This window comes from Babylonia areolata, chromosome 19 (assembly GCF_041734735.1).
Source record: "Babylonia areolata isolate BAREFJ2019XMU chromosome 19, ASM4173473v1, whole genome shotgun sequence".
In the NCBI taxonomy this organism is placed as follows: Eukaryota; Metazoa; Mollusca; class Gastropoda; order Neogastropoda; family Buccinidae; genus Babylonia; species Babylonia areolata.
This window is the reverse complement of record NC_134894.1, coordinates 18,881,576-18,903,846: the sequence shown is the minus strand read 5'-3', so window position 1 is coordinate 18,903,846 and position 22,271 is coordinate 18,881,576. Positions and strand designations below refer to the sequence as shown.

Here is a 22,271-nt window from a genome sequence, read left to right as displayed (position 1 = left end):
CGCTCGCCCAGTCCCGTAGCGCAGTGGATGGCGCGCTGGACTTCTAATCCAGAGGTCGCAAGTTCGAATCCTGCCGGGGATGATTTTTTATTCCCCCGTTGTTGTTTTTTTTCCTCAAGGCCTGACTAAGCGCGTTGGGTTACGCTGCTGGTCAGGCATCTGCTTGGCAGATGTGGTGTAGCGTATATGGTTTGTCCGAACGCAGTGACGCCTCCTTGAGCAACTGAAACTGAAAAACTGAAACACTCGCTCGCTCGCACGCTCGATCTGTGTCTCTCCTCACCCCCCCGCCCCCACCCCACCAACCCCCATCCCTCTCTCTTTCACTTGCTCACTCTCAAGGAGCAACATTCCGATAGTCTTGTGTGATAATGAGAGCCTTCCGCTTGCAATATTTTGATGGTGGTAATTGGGATGAAAGGCTGTTAACGTCGTCTCTTTCGCCGTTCGTATGGAGAGAGTTAAAATGTATGTACGCAGTGTGTGTGTGTGTGTGTGTGTGTGTGTGTGTGTGTGTGTGTGTGTGTGTGTGCGCGCGTGTGTGTGTGTGTGTAGTCATATTTTTGTGTGTGTATGTAACATAGATGTAATGTTTTATGTTAACAAAGCGTTTTTGTAAAGCACCTAGAGCAGATTTCTGGATAGTGTGCTATATAAGTATCCATTATTATTATTATCATTATAATGTACTTAGCTAGAAAACTGCAAACCCTTGCTTTTGTTGTTGTTGTCGTTGTCATTTTAACCCCTTGACTGCTGGTGATAAGTATGCTCGTCAGTGAAAGACTGTCATCTCTCTGATGCAAAGCACTGATTAAAGCGCATTGAGCTTCAAGAATAATTATTCGCTGTACAGCAAGACAGACATCTTAATCAACTGACGAATAGATACAAGACACAGCTTACAGGTCAGGATAGCCAGTCGTCATTCTGTATTTCGGACTTTCTACCCCTTGGGAATTATATTAACCCCAACCCCCGAAAGCGGAGTATGGCTGCCTACATGGCAGGGTAAAAACGGTCATACACGTAAAAGCCCGCTCGTGTACGTGCGAGTGAACGGTGGGAGTTGCAGTCCACGAACGCAGAAGAAGACATTAACCTTTGTTCAGCCAAGAATACGAAATTCACAAAGAGCAGCAACTATTGGTGTTAAAAACCGATGCCACACTGACTTCATTTCAGGAACGTTCAACATTTAAGGGGTTAAACAGCAAAACAAGCACAGAGAAGGTTTCGCTCCTTTCGCCCAGACCAGTCTGCTAACTGAAGGGGAGTGTATATTATGTAAGAAGTGGTCTGTTTTTGACCCCCTTGCACGATAAAGTCTATTGTATTGCGCGTAAAAGATAGATACCAGAGGGCAAATCAGGAACGCCCTGTGGCTGTTAGGATGCTCCTCGTGTGTGTGTGTGTGTGTGTGTGTGTGTGTGTGTGTGTGTGTGTGTGTGTGTGTTGCATGCGTGCATGCATGCCTGTGTGTGTATGTGTGCGTGCGTGCGTGCGTGCGTGCGTGCGTGCGTGTGTGTGTGTGTGCGTGCGTGCGTGCGTGTGTGTGTGTGTGTGTGTGTGTGTGTGTGTGTGTGTGTAGTGTGTGTGTGTGTGTGTGTGTTTGTGTGTGTGTGTGCGTGTGTAGTGCATGCGTGCATGCATGCCTCTGTGTGTGTGTGTGTGTGTGTGTGTGTGTGTGTGTGTGTCCTGCACAGCAGAAACGGCCGCTCTCTCACAACGTATTAATGTTAACGTTTCTCTTGTTATTTTCTTGGAGGTTTCGGACCACTTACAGTGTTTGGGGTCTTGTATTGACGTTCGGTGTGAAGTTGGCCCTTTGGGTCAGTTCAGTTCACATTGTTTTTAGTTCAGCCTACCGCCAGGGACAGTGCTATCGCCGAGAGCGCAAAAAACAACAACAAGAACAGCAACAACGGTACTAACAATAACAACAATAACAAAGGCAATAACAATAGCCACAACGACAACAACAACGACAACAGCGGCAATAACAATAACAATAGCATCACCAAGAGCAACAACAACAACGCCAATAACAAAGACAATAAAATTAAAAGCAGCAGCAAAAACAACAACAGCAACAATAGCAGCAGCAGCAGCAACAACAACAACAGCAACAACAACAACATTAACAATCGCAACAACAGCAATGACAACAACAGCAGCAACTACGACAATGGTAATAGCAACAGCAACAACAGCAACAACAAGAAAGCAACAGAAATAGCAACGCCCAAAAGAAAGAAAGAAAGAAAGAAAGAAAGAATAAATGAAACATCTGTAACCGTTGTAGCCCTGTAAACGTAGAATGACTGATGGATTACTTGACTGATTGATGAGCTTCACGCAGGTGCGTTTGCGCGCGCGCGCGTGTGTGTGTCTCTGTGTGTGTGTCTGTGTGTTTCAACGTGAAACTGTTTGAGTGCCTTGTCTAAGGACTCCGAATTGCAAATTGATTGTTTGGTTCAGGGTTTATACAACATGATGGATTTACTGTCTGATCATGAGCTTGAAAGACTCTTATCTTTGTATTTCATTTTCATTTTATTTTTTTCTCTCTCCTTGTATTCGAAGATACAGTTTCATCAAAGTCTGCTTTTGTGACGATGGCTGCATCGTTGTGAGAGTAATGGTTGAGAGAGAAAGTTATGAGAGCGAGAGCGAGAGAGAGAGAGAGAGAGAGAGAGAGAATTCTTTATTTCGAGGACAATAGATCCCCTCCCTGAATAGGGTCTACACTACACAATACTAAATAAGATTAAAGCATGGTGTTAGTAGAAATACATAACAGAGGAGAAAGAAAAAAAGAAGAAAAAATGAACACACACACAAACTCGCGCGCGCGCGCGCACACACACACACACACGACATACAGGCACAAGCATGGTGTTAGTAAAATGCATAGGAAAAAAATGAACAAAATGAAAAACAAACACACACAAGAGATAGATAGATAGAGAGAGAGAGAGAGGGAGAGAGAGAGAGAGAGAATTCGAACTCGGAACTCTTCTCGATTAAAATGGTAAAAAAATGGTTTAAAATCAAAGGTACCTTAAGATGAAGATAAAAACGACGTTTCGTGTCATAAACTCTTGTGTGTATACGAGTATGTGCGCGAGCGTGTTCACGTGCTTGCGTTCGTACGCGCAATCTTGCGCGCGTTTGAAAAGAAAAAAGTAGCACTGAATAATTGTGGAGCAGACCCGAGTAAATCGCGATATTTGTCATCATGCGTCAAAGTTTTTTTCTTCTTTTCGGCGACGACAGTACAAAGTACAGGATTAATACAATTCAGCACTGGTAAAATGTTACCTGCCAAGGCTGACATTTACAGAACAGTGCATTGGGCCAGCTGCGTACGTCATTGGGTCTTTAACTCACTCAGTACGGCCAGTCCTCTCTTCTCCTCTACACAGACCCCTCGGATGTCCAGTGGGTGTCTGAATGACCCAAGCTTTAGCTTCCGTCGTCAGAATTGTAGTATTCTTTGTCAACATTCACCTCTTCAGTATAAGAGCCTTCCGCTTGCAATATTTTGATGATGGTAAGTGGGGTGAAACGCTGTTAACGTCGTCTCTTTCGCCGTTCGTATGGAGAGAGTTAATCGTTTCTGCCACACCGGAAATCTTCTTCACGTGTTACATAACTCACTGGGCGTAACAGTTGGTTAGTGAACGAACGTTTTGTCATATGATAGGATAACGTGCATGTGTGGAGGTGAAGCGTGCGCGATATATTTGCCCCTGACTGTTAGTCTCTGAATAAGCAAGATCTGCGAAAATTATTTGCTTGCAAACAACGCTGTCTGTCTTGTGTCTCTGTCTGTCTGCCTTTGGTCATGTCTCTGTCCGCCTTTGTGCCTGTGTCCGTCCCTGTCTGTCTGTCTCTTTCTGTGAATATGTTTTTTTGTGTGTGTATGTATGTATTGTGCGTGTATGTACTCATGTGCATACGTGCACGCGTTTGAAGAGAGAGAGAGAGAGAGAGAGAGAGAGAGAGAGAGAGAGAGAGCAAGCATAACAGCACAACCGTTTGCTCACAGAAATCAGGACACGTATTATTCTGGAATCTCTTGCACGCCCCCAAATCACGCAACTTTCTGCACTCCATCACCTTGTCAAAGCACTACAGAAAAGACAGAAAACCAGCTAAAGGTGATACGACTGACGACCCGGCTGATAATATATGTACATCTGCCTTTCGTAAGGTGGCAAACTGTACTGGGTAGACTGCAGTCGTGTCTGTGAGTGACTAAAGCGTGTTGAATATACTTCTTCTTCCTGTTCCACGTGAAGAGTCATTGGGGCACCGCACAGAAGAACTGTTCACCAGATTCCTCCAGGTCTGTCGGTTGTGTGTCAATTCAGTTTCTGTTTCAGTTTCTCAAGGAGGCGTCAATGCGTTCGGACAAATCCATATACGCTACACCACATCTGCTTGGCAGATGCCTGACCAGCAGCATAACTCAACGCGCTAGTCAGGCCTTGAGTGCACGTTTATATATCTGTGTACCTGTCAGAATGGATATTTTTAAAATAGAGGACAACACTCTCGTTGCCATGGTTCTTTTTCAGTGCGCCAAGTGCTTGCTGCTCACGGGATCTCGGTTTATCGTCTCATCCAAAAGACTAGACGCTCAGTTTGGTTTTCCAGTCAAACGTGGGAGAAAAGGCGAGAGCGGGATTCGAACCCACACCCTCACAGACTCGCAGCTGAGCGTCTTAACCATTCTGCCACCTTCCTCAAAGCCTGGGTCTCTGCATATGGGTTTCCCTGTCCATTCTGCAGTGTTGTCAGTCCATTGTTTTCTATGTCTTCCCCTCTATCTCCCTCCCTCAACAGTTCCTTGGAGGATTGTTCCAGTGAGGCTATTGGATCTTGTTACATGGCCATACCAGCGTAGCTTTCTTTTCTTAAGTGATGTCGGAAAATCTTCATAACGTTCTGCTTGATTGTTTTTTGCACTTGTACATTGGTGATAAGATTAGTGAATCTGATATTGTTTTAATATTTCTTTATATCATTACTAGAATATCAGATCAATTGCTTGATCCCCTCCCGTCCCCACCCCAACCCAAAAATTAGTCAGGTTAGAGGTTCTCCTCTGCCACTGGTATTTGTATTTGTATTTCTTTTTATCACAACAGATTTCTCTGAGTGAAATTCGGGCTGCTCTCCCCAGGGAGAGCGCGTCGCCACATGTAACCTAGTACTACCTGCCGCATATGGGACATAAGCCAGACAAGAAAACCCGATCAGTCAGGAGAGGGATGGGCTCTGTCAGATTGGCTGCCGAAGACACGCAAGAGGAGGCAAGTACTAAGCCCTGCGGACTGGGTGAAAACAGTTAACTGGTATTAACCTCCCTTGCCGGTTGAATCTCGGACAATGACGGCAACAGGTTTATGTCCGCCATTTACATCTGATCAAAAGACTGCCACCAACGTTGACTGAAAGAACTTCTTTACTACTGACCGCGCTTCAGTAGAATGCGGTTGTGTTCAGGGTTTGCGCAGATATAGATATGTAGATAGGATGAATGTTTTGTACTTAAAGAACGGATGTGGTGTAGCATATACTGGATCAGTCCGCATGCTCGACGCTTCCTTTAAACTGAAACTTTAATGTCTTCTCTTCTTCGTTCGTGGGCTGCAACTCTCACGTTCACTCGTATGTGCACGAATGGGCTTTTACGTGTATGACCATTCCCCCTCCGCCCCCCTCCCGCCATGTAGGCAGCCATACTCCGTTTTCGGAGGTGAAACTTAATGGAATTTCCTACGATGGAAATATTGGCTAACATCATCATCTGCATTGACAGAGAAATATGAATATGAATATGATAATATGAATAATGATATACGATATTAATAATATAATAGCAATAGAATATATATATATATATATGTGTGTGTGTGTGTGTGTGTGTGTGTGTGCGTGTGTGTGTGTGTGTGTGTGTGTGTGTGTGTGTGTGTGTGCGTGTGTGTGTGTGTGAAAGAGGGAGGGAGGGAGGGGGAGAGACTCTGACTCCGACTCACACTCAGACTCTGATGGTTCATTCCTGAAGGCCACATCCCCTTTAGAAGGAGGGATACTCGTAAAGTCATGAAGTGAAGTTGCGTACTAATTTACACAGAATATTCATGTTGTTACAAAGGCACTTTCCCTTTTGATTAAACGGTGTGTATGGACAAAACGTGATCTGTTTAACACACACACACACACACACACACACACAATGAGCTCTGAGTTCACACACACACACACACACACACACACACACACACACGAACACACACACGCACACACACAATGAGTTCTGAGTTCACACAGACACACATACACACAGACACAGTCACACACACACACACACACGAACACACACACGCACACACACAATGAGTTCTGAGTTCACACACACACACACACGAACGAGGAATGGGGGAGTGGGGGTGAGGGACAGACAGAGAGACGGGCAAAGAAACGAAAGAGGGAGGTGGGGGGAGATGTGGGGAGGGTTGGGGGGGGGGGGGCGGTGAGAAAGGAAAGGCAATGGCTGCATTTTTGATGATGGCAACACAATGTTTTTGGTAGTGCAGACTGTCAGTGATGGAGAGAGAGAGAGAGAGAGAGAGAGGGTCAGACGGACGGACAGACAGACAGACAGACAGACGGATGTTGTTGTAGACTGATCTGCAAGCAGTAACAAAAACACAAGGCACAAAACACTATAAACAGAAACAAACGCGCATCGTCAACACTCCATTTATACCATACAACTCTATCATCCATGGCAGACAGACAGACTCACAGACAGACACACTGACAGGGCAGGTAGGCAGACTGACAGACAGTCCGATTGACAGACAGACTGACAGACAGACAGACTTCTTCTTCTTCTTTCCGTTACACGACCAACATCGACTTGCCGATGACTCTGTCGTGGTTCATGCTTGCTGGGTATTTTCGTGTCTCCATAACCCACCGAACACTGAAATAGGTTACAGGATCTTTAACGTGCGTATTTGATCTTCTGCGTGCGCATACACACGAAGGGGGTTCAGGCACTAGCAGGCCTGCACATATGCTGACCTGGGAGATCGGAAAAATCTGCACCCTTTTCCCACCAGGTACCGTTACCGTGATTCGAACCCGGGACCCTCAGGATAGGGCAGGTAGGCAGACTGACAGACAGACAGACAGTCCGACCATACTTATGCATCACTCACCCCTCTCTGATCGGAAAAAAGAGCTGTGCAAAAAGAGAGAGAGAGAGCGGAGAGAGAAAAACGAGTAACACCGATGACAGCATTTGGACTGCATGTTTTGACCTAAATGTTCACACAGCGAAGAAATCAAAAGCCATTCGCGCTTGACCTATTTTCGATGTCTTGATGACTTAGCTAGATTTAGTACACACCCACGCACATGTACACGCGCCCGTGCGTGCGCTTTCACACACACACACACACACACACACACACACACACACACACACACACACCTACGCACCCCAGACTTATATGAAACCATTTGTTGATGTTGACTGAAGCAAATCTGCCTGGCCTGGATTTTCCAGCCTGGATTTCCAGTTTCCTGTAGGTCTGATTCACTCAGTGCTTAGAGTTCGTTTTCGGGGTTATACGAAGTGTGCTCTTGTATAAGCTCAATCATCTGCCTTCTGCCTATCTTTCACTTTAAAACATTTTATATGCTTTATTCATTCTGTTCTATGACACTGCTTTACACAAAACCTAGCGAGGGATCTCAAGGCATGACCAGGGCGTTGTGTGCGTGTGTGTGTGTGTGTGTGTGCGTGTGTGTGCGCGCGCTTGTGTGTGTATGTGTGTGTGTGTGTATGCGCGCGCGCTTGTGTGTGTGTGTGTGTGTACGCTCTCTCTCTCTCTCTCTCTCTCTCTCTTTCGTTGGGGCTGTGTGTGTGTGTGTGTGTGTGTGTGTGTGTGTGTGTGTGTTTGTGAGGATTGTTGCCCTGTATAGGGATTAAGGGATTACCACATGATTACAGACAAGACGAGATAAGACAAGAGTGTGTGTGTGTGCTGAGAACAAGGCAATGACGCGTGCTCATTTCGAAATAAACGAGAATCACGTGCTGAGTTCAGCTTTTGAGTGTGTGTGTGTGTGTGTGTGTGTGTGTGTGTGTGTGTGTGTGTGTGTTCTGACAACAATTCAATGCTCCCTACCCATATTAAAAAAAAAGAAGAACAATTGCGTGCTGAGTTCATCTTCTGAAGGTCTCTCTCTCTCTCTGTCTGCGCGCGCGCGCGCGTGTGTGTGTTGGACACGGACATGCTCTTGTGCATTCTGCACGTATAAGCAATCCCCCCGCAACCCTCCCCCCCCCCTTTTTTTTTCAAAACAGCTTTTGAGATCAGTATGCTCGATGAGTTTTTTTTTTATGAGCTTTCAGTGTATGCAGAGTCACAATTCAGAGCTTTACAAAAATACAACTGAAGTGCACAACAGGAGGAAAAAGAACATGCCCCCTCCCAGAGAGAGAGAGAGAGAGAGAGAGAGGAAACGAAACGAAATTCTATTTTACCAGGGTAATTGGATAAGCAAAACATGTGCTTTTTTTTCTCCACCCAGCCCTGCGGTGTAAAAAAAAAAAAAAGAAAAAAGAGGGATGTGGGCGGTAGGGCTACATCAAAAGAACACACATGAATAAACATGAGAAAGAGAGACAGAGATAGAGATAGAGAGACAGAGAGACACACACAGGGACACACACAGAGAGAGAGAGAGAGAGATAGACAGAGAGACAGATTCAGAGACAGACACACACGCACACACACACACAGACAGACAGAGAGACAGAGACAGAGAGAGACAGAGACAGACAGACACACACACACAGAAACCAACATATCAAAACGCTCACACACACACACATGTATATATATATGTATATGTACATATATATGTATGTATATATATATATATATATATATATATATATATATAGAGAGAGAGAGAGAGAGAGAGAGAGAGAGAGAGAGAGAGAATATCCACATTTTTCCCCTCAACACGGAACGAGCAGTGCTGACGACAACAAGGCGTGGACATTGACTCCGCGTGACACAGAGAAAGGGAAGGGGAAGATATGGAGCTATATTGCCGGGTGAGGGAGTGGGGTGGGGGCCGTTTTTTAGAAAGGAGTCGGCTTTATGTTCAGACTTGAAAGACTGAATGCAAAAGATTTTAATCTGTAACGACGCTGAGAGCAGTAAAAGCATCATTACTGTCAGTACAAAAATAAAGAGAAAAAAAGTCTAGATAAATGTCGGGAAGTAATACATGAAAAAAAGGCAGGTTGTATATATATATATATATATATATATAACAACAATTGCAGCATAAAACATCAACAAATAAAAATTATAAAAACAAAACAAAGAAGCATCATTGCTACGAGTACAAATAAATGTAGATAAATCTCGGGAAGTAATACATGAACAAGTTTTGTATATAAAAAGCAAAGCAACGACGGCAACATACGAACAACAGCAACAGAATATGAAAAATAAAAACGCAAAGTCCATTTTCAGTGCTGGATTTTTCCTTTCTTTTAAACAAGGCAAAAAATATGAAAAAAAAAACCGAAACAAAAACAACGTGCCACAGCACCAAGAATACAGTCTGCTGACAAAAAAGAAATCTCTCTCTCTCTCTCTCTCTCTCTCTCTCCCCAAGATATCACGTGTTTGTGAAAGTCTTAATCGTGCGTTTATTTTAATGTAGGGATAAGTCTCTCACCTTTTCTTGTGGAACGAAAACTTTTCGGACTAAGCTTTGGGGATTTGTGAATGGATTTCGGCTCTGCGTTGTCATCAGTAAACAATGAGGCAAGGAGAACAATCATTAACAACAGTTAAAGTGGTAACTCTCTCCGTTCACAAAGTACACAACTTGAAATTCAGTAATAAACAATGAGGCCAGGAAAACAAATGATTAAAAATAGTAAAGAGTGGTAACTCTCTCCGTTCACATGGTACACAACTTGGTAATTTGACTTGAAATTGATAAACAATGAGGAAAGGAGAACGAATGATTAACAAATAGTAAAGAGTGGTAACAAATGATTAACAAATAGTAAAGAGTGGTAACTCTCTCCGTTCACATGCTACACAACTTGGTAATTTGACTTGAAACTAATAAACAAGGAGGAAAGGAGAACGAATGATTAACAAATAGTAAAGGGTGGTAACTCTCTCCGTTCACATGGTACACAACTTGGTAATTTGACTTGAAATTGATAAACAATGAGGAAAGGAGAACGAATGATTAACAAATAGTAAAGAGTGGTAACAAATGATTAACAAACAGTAAGTAGTGGTAACTCTCTCCGTTCACATGGTACACAACTTGGTAATTTGACTTGAAATTGATAAACAATGAGGAAAGGAGAACGAATGATTAACAAATAGTAAAGGGTGGTAACTCAGTCCGTTCACTGTTTTGTCGCTAAGTTTTCAGCAACTGCTGGGATTGAGATGACCAACTTGTGGTCACGTTTAGGATGGAAAGAGCAGCCAGTGTTCTCATGGTGTAGCGTTTGACCCATACTTCTGACTTAAAATGGCATAATCTCAGACTGTGTGTGACGGAACTGGGAGCAGTGAAATATCAAGTCCCCAAAAGGGTTCGTCAGTCAATCAACAGTCTTTATTTAGGTTTCGTTTAATAAACTGAGAATGTATCAGATGATTATGGGGAGTATGCGCCGTATGAGTACTGTGTTCTTCTTCCTCTTCATCTTCTTCTTCTAATCATTATTATTATTCTCATCATCATCATTATTATTATCATTATTATTATTATATTTATTTTTATCCTTATGATGATGATGATGATGTTGTTGTTGTTGTTGTTATTGTTGTTGCTGGTCCAACGCTCGGCTTATATCAGAGACTGACTGACATAAGCTTACAGTTGGGCCAGCAGCGTAGTCAGTGTCGTATCATCAATGGTTTCTCAACTGCAATGAGAAGTCATTTACAGCTTCGTCTTTTGCGAAGGACTATGACTCTGAAACCATGAGGCAAGTTTGCACTGGCTCTTAGTGCTGCAGCCTTAGGGGCTTGTTGGCCTTTGGGAATCATCCCAACGCCAACTGTCCTAAAACCGTCTTGGCCCAGAGAGAGAGAGAGAGAGAGAGAGAGAGAGAGAGAGAGAGAGAGAGAGAGAGAGAGAGAGAGAGAGAAACTTTGGCAAGACTCTCTCCACTAAAATCAAACTTCAGCCCAAATAGTCAGGACAGAAGATGCCTCCTATGCTGTTCTGGTAGTCATAGTCGAGCACGACTGTTTATCATACATTGTTATTATTATAATCATTATTTCTATATAAACACACACACACACACACACACACACACACACACACACACACACATATGCACACAAACACACACACACACACACCAAAACAAAAACAAACTAAAAATACTCCCATAAGGACGACAGCCAAGAAAGGACCGTATCGCACGTTCACAGGGCACGTGATACGCGAACTGTCCAAACGATCCGCGAATGGCTGTGAGTGGAGGGAGAACCGAATTATTCTGCACACGTTCGGTCCATGTAAAGCTCTGTGGGTTCCCCCCGTCTTTTCGCTGCAGGTGACAGGGTATCGCTTTAAAGCGGCCACAAAAGCGGAGAGCATTCCACAGCACAGATTTAGGGTGACAGCCATATTCATCCAATTCACCCAGGAGACATTCAAGCAAGGCCTGTGTCGTCCTGCGAAGAAGGAGAGTAAATAATTATAATGGAGGAATAAACTGAAGCGCGGGTTGCGGTTTTAGCATTCACCTGTCTAAACAGATTAGAAAATATGCAAAAAAAAAGGAGAGAGAAATAAATAGATAAATAAATAAAGAAGCAACAAAACACATGGTTGTCAAACGTGAGGAAAATAAGCAAGATGGCACAGCCATTATAACATTCCTTTAGTTTAGGAGAATATATTTATCACCTGGTGGAGAGAGAGAGAGAGAAAGAGAGAGAGAGAGAGAGAGAGAGAGAGTAAAGGAGTCGCATGATGAAGGAAAGAGGGTGTTTAGAGACAGGGTAAGGCACTGAGAACGAGGAAGATTTTGTTATTTATTCAGTTAAAGAAGGAACTGATTTTGGAATGAGTGACACTTGTCAACAGAAAAAGATAGACGCATTTCAAAGGCAAACAACAGGAGATTTCAACAACAAAATTCCCCAGCTGTAAATGCTTTACTTGTTTTTCCTACGGCGCAATTCGTCCTTGAATGGAAGAGCAGTTTTTGGTATTTTTCTTCAACGGGGTATCCTTTGCTCTGTATATGTATTTTATCGCTCGCCACTCAACTGAATCAGTCTCCCCGTCTCTCTATTTCCACCCCTATCTCTCCACACCAACCCCTCTATTCGAGGGTGAAACATTTGAAACTTGTGTAGCTTGCCTTTGTTTACATTGAGAGTTGTACTGAGTGTGAAGTGTTTGGCTATTTTCAAGTATGTGTGTGTGTGTGTGTGTGTGTGTGTGTGTGTGTGTGTGTGTGTGAGGGAGAGAGAAGGAATTTGTATAATGTCCCATCACACATACTGGTGATTGTAGGCATTTTGTTAAAGTATTGATATTTTTTACATTCGAGTGTTATCGTTTAGGATTGGAGGGGGAGGGGTGAATGTTGGGTGGGGGGAAACTGGGTAGATATAAGGTGGAATCTGAAAGAGAGAGAGAGAGAGAGAGAGAGAGAGAAAGGGGGAGAGGGAGAGAGAGAAAGGGGGAGAGGGAGAGAGAGAAAAGAGGGAGAGAGAGAAAGGGGGGAGAGGGAGAGAGAGGGAGAGAGGGAGGGAGAGAGAATGTTTCATGAAAATATGAGCAACACTTAAAAGTAAGCACCAGTACATTTTGTGTGGGTTTTTAATGGAGTGAAAACATCCCCAACTGAATGAATCTTCCGAATGGCAGTCGGTAGAAAAGTACTGCTGTGTTCCCTTCGACTCGTTTCACCATCACCCCCCCTCCCGCCCCCATTCATTTATGTTTTAATCTTGCTGCATCACGACTCTTAGGTTTCTTCTGTCTTGTTCTTAAATAAGTACAACGTAGATTCGCGTTCATGTGACAAGACAATTCAGTGTCACCCAGCGAAAGAACGTCAGTTCACTGATCAGTTTCCCGATGGTTAGAGAGTGGGCAAAAGGGCCAAGAACTGAACCGTGCACCCCCACCATCCTGCAATCCATGTCAGCGTTCGGTGGGCTATGGAAACAAAAACATACCCAGCATGCACACCCCCGAAAACGGAGTATGGCTGCCTGCATGGCGGGGTGAAAACGGTCATAGATGTAAAAGCCCACTCGTGTAAATACGAGTGAACGTGGAAGTTGCAGCCCACGAACGCAGAAGAAGAAGAAGAAGAAGAAGTTTGTTGTTCAGAATTAGTTGCTCTTGACCTCGTTCGACCACACGACAGGAAATTACAGATTACAACGAGCACTGGTCCACTCACGTTTGTCCTTGCATTGCGGACTTACTTACTTACTGTCCAACATTCCCTCTGGCATGTAGGGCAGCAACAAAGAACCACCACTCCTGTCTGTTTTGGGCCAGTCTCTAAATGGTACCTCAGTCGTGCTTGGTTTAAACAGTATTTTATTTGGAACATGTCACAATACAACACAGATATCGATGAACAGGACAACAAGAAAATCTTATATAAAGTCCTGTCATGACACATATGCATACTGAATATGTGACGGATGTCATCATAACTAGAAGACGTGAATATACATAAGTTTTGAACAAACCTATGCTGAGATATAAATAAAGTGAAGAAAATGAATAATAAACGAGTGGTGGAGGAAGAAGTGAATAGAGAGAGAACGAGAAGTATCAACGCTGGGGCACAAGCACAGCAAGACTTAACTTGGCCGACAAACAAGTCCTACTTCAGGGTCTTGAGTTCTCCCCCTTCACAGTTTGTCCTTGTATCCAGTCTGTGAAAAAGAATATTGTGAGATCAGCTGTGTCAAAAGCAACTGAAGAAATTGGGCATTCACGGGAAAGCTTCAATGGCTTTAGTTTGTAATGGAAGTTACTATGCTTGATTATTTTTGTTTTGGGTGTCTAACGCTCTTGGTCTCGTTAAGTTCCTTGCGGGAGGAAGGTGGCAGAATGGATAAGACGCTCTGATGCCAATATAAAAAGTCCGTGAGGGTGTGGGTTCGAATCCCGCTTTCGCCCTTTCTTCCAAGTTTGACTGGAAAATCAAATTGAGCGTCTGGTCATTCGGATGAGACGATAAACAGAGGTCCCGTGTGCAGCATGCGCTAGACGCACTGAAAAAGAACCCATGGCAACGAGAGTCTTGTCCTCCGGCAAAATTCTGTATCAGAAATCCACTCTGATTGGTACACAAATAGGTAAGCACGCACGCAAGGCCTGATTAAGCACGTTGGGTTATGCTACTGGTCAGGCATCTGCCTAACAGATGTGGTGTAGCGTATATGGATTTGTCCGAACACATTGACGCCTTTTTTTTTTTTTTTTAAAGAAACTGAAACTAAGTACCTGTGCCACGCGACTGATTCCAGCTATACTTTTGTTGCTGTTGTTGAAATCACCGAAGTGTGACCATGGCCCTGGCGGTCAGCACAGCAGCAAACAAGCTGACCTGACCTGACTGGACTCAGCACCATGAAATGACACACAGCGGGCTCTGTAGTCCCAGTGACAGGGGGAAGAAAGTGGACAGAGTTATCCTTCTCCCCCCCCAGCTTATAGGGCACGCTCCACACGACTCAACAAAAGAACAGTCTGCCAGACAGGACCCCCCCCCCCCCACCTGCCACGTCCTCCCGGCGGACTCCTTTTCTTACCTGAGTTGTCCGAAACGTCTCCCTGTTCTGTTTTCTCGCTCCTTCCTCACCCCTCCCTTCCCCCGCCCCCTCAACCCCCAGCCCGTGAAAGTCCATGGACAACACCTCAGATCGTAATCGCTCACAGTGGGATGGCTTGTATGGCCCGGGGAAGGAGAAAAAAAACAACCAAAACACACACACACACACACACACACACACACACACACACACACACATTCCCCCCCCCCCCTCATCCAGCTGTATATCGTTGACTCGTTTGTTTGGTTTTTTTTTCCTGCGACGATGCGTCTTTGAATGGTGGGGAGGATTTGTTCTTCTCCTTGACCGGAGACTGTGTTCAAGTATTTTGTTCGCCTGTCAAGTTCCTGAACCAGTCTTCCCTGTGTATCCCAGCTCCACTCCACTCCACTCCTGTGTCCCCACTCCGTGAGTGGTGGTGAAGTCGGTGTGATTTTTTTCTTGATTTTTTTTCTCCTTCTTAACCATAGACTTCTCTGCCCAGGATTAAGCATTTTGTTGTTCTCCTGTCATTCCGTTGACTCGCCCCCCAGGCCCCCCATCCCCTCCCTACCCCCTCCCATTCCTAGTCCAGTCATTCCACTTCCTCTTTCCGAGGGCAGGAGAATTCGTTCTGATCCTGGAACAGAGCGGGTACATGGATACACGCTGTCACAGTGTGCCTCTGTTTACTGCTGTGAAGGAGGAAGGTGGCAGAATGGTTAAGACGCTTGTCTGCCAATAGAGAGTCTGTGAGGGTCTGGGTTCGAATCCCGCTCTTGGCCGACTGAAAAAGAACTCATGGCAACGAGAGTGTTGTCCTCTGGTAAAATTATGCAAACTGAAATCCACTCTGATATGTACGCAAATATATATGCATGCACCCAAGGCATGACTAAGCGGTTTGGGTTATGCTGCTGGTCAGGCATCTGCTTAGCAGATGTGGTGTAGCGTATATATATATTTGTCCGAACGCAGTGACGTCTCCTTGAGAAACTGAAACTGTTAACTGAGACTCGCCTGTCACTTGCTGAACCAGTCTTCCCTGTCTCTCTCAGCTCCACTCCTATCCTTGTGTCCCACTCCGTGAGTGGTGGTGAAGTCTTTGTTATTTTTTTCTCGTTCTTTTCTTTCCCTTCTTAACCATAGACTTCTCTGCCCAGGATTAAGCATTTTGTTGTTCTCCTGCCACTTCCTTCGTTGCCCAGCCCCCCTCCCTCCCCCCTCCCATTCCTGTCCAATCATTCCACTTCCTCTTTCCGAGGGCAGGAGAATTCGTTCTGATCCTGGAACAGAGCGGGTACATGGATACACGCTGTCACAGTGTGCCTCTGTTTACTGCTGTGAAGGAGGAAGGTGGCAGAATGGTTAAGACGCTTGTCTGCCAATACAGAGTCTGTGATGGTCTGGGTTCGAATCCCGCCCTTTCTCCCAAGTTTGACTGGAAAATCGAACTGAGCGTTCGTTCGTTCTTTAGTTTAACGTCTTTTCACTGTAAGTGATATTAGACGAGGGTAGGAAAAAAATCGAGTGGGTGGAGGGGGGTTTGGGGGGAAACTAATGTGTACGAAAGTGTGTGTGCGCGCGTCTAGTCATTCGGATGACTGTTAACTGAGACTCGCCTGTCACTTGCTGAACCAGTCTTCCCTGTCTCTCCCAGCTCCACTCCTATCCTTGTGTCCCACTCAGTGAGTGGTGGTGAAGTCGGTATTATTTTTTTCTCGTTCTTTTTTTCCCCCTTCTTAACCATAGACTTCTCTGCCCAGGATTAAGCATTTTGTTGTTCTCCTGCCACTTCCTTCGTTGACTAGCCCTCCCCCAACCCCCCCATCCCCTCCCTACCCCCTCCCATTCCTAGTCCAGTCATTCCACTTCCTCTTTCCGAGGGCAGGAGAATTCGTTCTAATCCTGGAACAGAGCGGGTACATGGATACACGCTGTCACAGTGTGCCTCTGTTTACTGCTGTGAAGGAGGAAGGTGGCAGAATGGTTAAGACGCTTGTCTGCCAATACAGAGTCTGTGATGGTCTGGGTTCGAATCCCGCCCTTTCTCCCAAGTTTGACTGGAAAATCGAACTGAGCGTTCGTTCGTTCTTTAGTTTAACGTCTTTTCACTGTAAGTGATATTAGACGAGGGTAGGAAAAAAATCGAGTGGGTGGAGGGGGGTTGGGGGGGGGAAACTAATGTGTACGAAAGTGTGTGTGCGCGCGTCTAGTCATTCGGATGACTGTTAACTGAGACTCGCCTGTCACTTGCTGAACCAGTCTTCCCTGTCTCTCCCAGCTCCACTCCTATCCTTGTGTCCCCACTCAGTGAGTGGTGGTGAAGTCGGTATTATTTTTTTCTCGTTCTTTTTTTCCCCCTTCTTAACCATAGACTTCTCTGCCCAGGATTAAGCATTTTGTTGTTCTCCTGTCATTCCGTTGCCCCCCCCCCCCAGCCCCCCATCCCCTCCCTACCCCCTCCCATTCCTGTCCAATCATTCCACTTCCTCTTTCCGAGGGCAGGAGAATTCGTTCTGATCCTGGAACAGAGCGGGTACATGGATACACGCTGTCACAGTGTGCCTCTGTTTACTGCTGTGAAGGAGGAAGGTGGCAGAATGGTTAAGACGCTTGTCTGCCAATACAGAGTCTGTGATGGTCTGGGTTCGAATCCCGCCCTTTCTCCCAAGTTTGACTGGAAAATCGAACTGAGCGTTCGTTCGTTCCTTAGTTTAACGTCTTTTCACTGTAAGTGATATTAGATGAGGGTAGGAAAAAAAATTGAGTGGGTGGAGGGGGCGGGGAAACTAATGTGTACGAAAGGGTGTGTGCGCGCGTCTAGTCATTCGGATGAGACGATAGACCGAGGTCCCTTGTGCAGCACGTACTTGGCCGACTGAAAAAGAACCCATGGCAACGAGAGTGTTGTCCTCTGGTAAAATTATGCAAACTGAAATCCACTCTGATATGTACACAAATATATATGCATGCACCCAAGGCATGACTAAGCGCGTTGGGTTATGCTGCTGGTCAGGCATCTGCCTAGCAGATGTGGTGTAGCGTATATGGATTTGTCCGAACGCAGTGACGTCTCCTTGAGAAACTGAAACTGTTAACTGAACCAGTCTTCCCTGTCTCTCTCAGCTTCACTCCTATCCTTGTGTCCCACCTCGTAAATGGTGGTGAAGTTTTTGTTATTTTTTTTCTCGTTTTTTTTCTCCTTCTTAACCATAGATCTCTCTGCCCAGGATTAAGCATTTTGTTGCCACTTCGTTGACCAGCCCCCATCCCCTCCCTCCCCCTCCCATTCCTGTCCAATCATTCCACTTCCTCTTTCCGAGGGCAGGAGAATTCGTTCTGATCCTGGAACACAGCGGTTACATGGATACACGCTGTCACAGTGTGCCTCTGTTTACTGGTGATGGGTGTGTTAGTTCTGGATTGAGTGGCCGTTCTCATGAGAGAGAGAGAGAGAGAGAGAGAGAGAGAGAGAGAGAGAGAGAGAGAGAGAGAGTATGTGTGTGTGTGAGTGTGTGTGAGAGAGAGAGAGAGTATGTGTGTGTGTGAGTGTGTGTGTTTGAGAGAGAGAGAGAGACAGACAGACAGACAGAGAGACAGAGACAGAGAGAGAGAGAGAAAGAGAGAGAGAGAGAGTGTGTTGAGTGAGAGTGTGTGTTTGAAAGAGAGAGAGAGGGATAGGCAGAGACAGAATGTGTGTGTGTGTTAGAGAGAGAGAGAGAGAGAGAGAGAGAGAGAGAGAGAGAGATTGTCTCTAACACCGCGCATTTTATCTTGAGCAGACAAGCAGACAGACAGACACACGCACACACACACACACACACCCAAGTTTCTCAAAATGTCTCAACAACCGTCTCCATTTAGCTTTTCGAGGCCAAAATAGCACGGTACTGTGAACCAGGGAAAGCACGAGGCAGGGGGAACAGAACAGGAAGTGAACAGAAAGCAAAGCAGGACTGTTGGCTGTAATCAAGTGAGCTGTCTGTCACTGTGTCTGGAAGAAAGATGCCGTGACTAATGACATTGTCTGATGACTTGTTTACGCATTCTTCTTGTGATTTCATCTCTTGTGTGTGTGTGTGTGTGTGTGTGTGTGTGTGTGTGTGTGTGTGTGTGTGTGTATGCTGACTTGGTGGAAATAGGATGACGAAACGCCCACGTGCAGCTGTCGTCGTCAACGGAATATGGGGGAAAAGGCGTTGGCGGGTTACGAGAAATGTGCTTGCTTGCTGCAACTTTGTTTTTTTCTGTCTCATTATTTGTACCGTTTCAGCGGCAATACTCCCACGCCGCTTATTCCGGCAATATCCACAGTTCTTCCCTCTGTACTGTTCCGTTTTTTAGACGGAAAAAGTTGTACATTGGTTAGCTACATGGTAATGTATACTCTAAATTTATCCCCTTCCACTCTTTGACTGGCCTTCTGTATGTCTTTCGAGAAGGGAAGAAATGTAGGGTATAGGTAAACATTACAATGTTATTGACCAATTTACAACTTTTTCCGCCTAAAAAACGGAACAGTACAGGGGCAAAGAACTGTGGATATTGGGGAAGAAATGCGGAGAGTGACCTGTCAGTGGAGTGATGGCCTAGAGGTAACGCGTCCGCCTAGGAAGCGAGAGAATCTGAGCGCGCTGGTTCGAATCACGGCTCAGCCGCCGATATTTTCTCCCCCTCCACTAGACCTTGAGTGGTGGTCTGGACGCTAGTCATTCGGATGAGACGATAAACCGAGGTCCCGTGTGCAGCATGCACTTAGCGCACGTAAAAGAAACCACGGCTACAAAAGGGTTGTTCCTGGTAAAATTCTGTAGAAAAATCCACGTCAACAGGAAAAACAAAGAAAACTGCACGCAGGAAAAATACAAAAAAATGGGTGGCGCTGTAGTATAGCGACACTCTCTCCCTGGGGAGAGCAGCCCCAATTTCACACAGAGAAATCTGTTGTGATAAAAAGAAATACAAAATACAAATTCAAAATATTTCACGTCCCCCATGAACAGCCACACCGTGGATCGTCTGTCGCAGTCCAGCAGTCGCAGCGTCGGCAGTCCACTAAGAAAATATCGATGTTTGGTCGTAATATAAGGATCTGTCCGGACACCGTGACACCTCCTGGAAATTTGATCTGATATCAGTTTGCCAGGAGACCACACACCAGAGGAGAACCTGTGCTGCTGCTAAGTCACTTGATTGCTCCGTGACCGCTACTGACAAGTATGGCTCGTCACTGGATGGCTGTCACCTCACAGAGATAAAAAAAAAAAAATTGACCTCAGAGGTGTGGACGTCAGTCACCGTTTTTTTTTTTACTCAGACCTGGTGATTTTGAGATCACATTATTTTTGTTCAGCGAAACCGGTCACACCGTCTTAGTATATTAAGTTCACAAGCTGCATTTCAAGTGCATGTCACACTTCAAGTGCCTGTCGCACTATTCTCGTTTCGCTGAAGTTGATCAGTCAGGAGGGGTTAGTGAACTAACACACCAACAGTGTGTGCATTTTACTTTTACAAACAATTTATTTCTTGGATGTTTTTATTTGTTTACATCGTTGTGCAATACATTATTGTGTTCACGCGCATGCGCTGTGTGTGGTTTTGAATATGTACAATTTATTTGCAGGATGATTTTCATTTGTGTACATTGTTGTGCAATACCTAATTATTTTAACGCACGAGCACGCGCGGTTTGTTTTAGTCTACTGTCAGTTCTTATTTGACTAGTTTTAAAGTCTTTTATGATGCGCATGTTTGTTTTATGTTGTTGTTGTTTACAACGAGCCTGTGACTGCACACGCTAATTTCTAATTGGATTAATAAAGTCTTTTTGAAAGGAATTGAATTGAAGTATGGTCGAAGACGGCCGTTCCAGTCGTAACGGTTCAACCTCGTCCGTGTGAAACGTACAGGTTTCTTGAGAATGTAACTGACACGGACGGGATTCTTTCTGTCTCCCTCTCCTTTGAACTGACGGCTGCCTACATCTTGCACCGTATCTAACTTCCAAGCTGGATTTCACTGACAGCAGCGACGCCCACCATCACCCTGGGTGTTGCGGGCTGTGTGTCAGAAGGTCTGTAAGTGGAGCGCAACGCCCTGATAAAGTTACCTTCAATATTTTGTTTCCGATTCAGACGAGTTGGACTCTTGTTGTTTCTAACCGCCCGTTTGTGAAAGGTTGGGTTGTCAGTCCTGTTTATCTGTCCTGACACGGACACTCATTGGCGAGAGGATAGGATTCCTCTGTTTTGGAATGTGACATTGTATTGTATTACTGTTTGTTTGTTTGTTTGTTTTTTTTTTTTGGTCACAGCACATTTCTCTGTGTGAAATCCGGGCTGATCTCTTCGGGGAGAGCGTGTCGCCACAGTGCAGTGACACCCCTTTTTTCTGTACGCGAACGTGTGTATTGGTTGGGTTTTTCGTGCTTTTTTATTATTATTTTTTTTACTATTAAAGTGCTTTTTAAAAATTTTAAATACATAATTTGCCCACGGACAACTCTTGTTGCCGTGGGGTTTTTTTTGCCGTGGGTTCCTTTACTTGGACTAAGAGCATGCTACACATGCGATCTCGGTTTATTGTCTCATTCGAATGACTAGCGTCCAGACCACCACTCTATGTCTAGTGGCGGGAATGAAAATTCTGGCGAGTGATGATGTGGGATTCGATTCCCCCACGATCAGGTTCTCTTGCTTCCTGAGCGAACGCGTTATCACTAGGCCACCACTCCAACATGCTTTGTTTGAAACGGACAGATCCAAACGGACGACCCCATAATCATTCCAAAGGTGTGGAAGACAAGACAAGACAAGACAAGACAAGACAAGACAAGACAAATAGTTTTCGGAACTGTGTCATTTGCCCCCAAAATGTCAAAGTGAAAAACTGATGGGGACGGCAACGTAACACAAGTAAACAGCATTCATTCATTCATTCGCATTACATACCATAGGTTTCTGAAGTCAGCGTTAAGTCACATCACATACCATAGGTTTCTGAACTCAGCGTTAAGTCACATCACATACCATAGGTTTCTGAAGTCAGCGGTAAGTCACATCACATACCATAGGTTTCTGAACTCAGCGTTAAGTCACATCACATACCATAGGTTCTGAAGTTCAGCAGTTAAGTCACAGCACATCCAACAGGTTTCTGAAGATCAAGCGGAACGACCCCATCACATACCAAAGGTTGTTGAATTCAGCGTAAGTCAATCAACAATACAATAGTTTTCTGAAGTCGTCGTTAATGTCACATAAACTATGACCAAGTATTCTAGAATCAGCGTTATGTCATCATCAACATACCATAGGTTTCTGAAGTCAGGTATTAAGTCACATCACATACCATAGGTTTCTGGTCAGCGTA

The 22,271-nt window shown here is 44.9% G+C and overlaps 1 protein-coding gene and 1 non-coding gene across 2 annotated transcripts in view; both read left to right on the top strand.

The window, feature by feature from the left end:
• Positions 1–22,271, top strand: part of LOC143293514 (uncharacterized) — a 43,037-nt gene that overhangs the window by 8,598 nt on the left and 12,168 nt on the right. The window lies entirely within an intron of this gene.
• Trnar-ucu (transfer RNA arginine (anticodon UCU)) lies at positions 10–82 on the top strand. Its single transcript has one exon. It is a non-coding gene; the product is annotated as a tRNA-Arg (tRNA).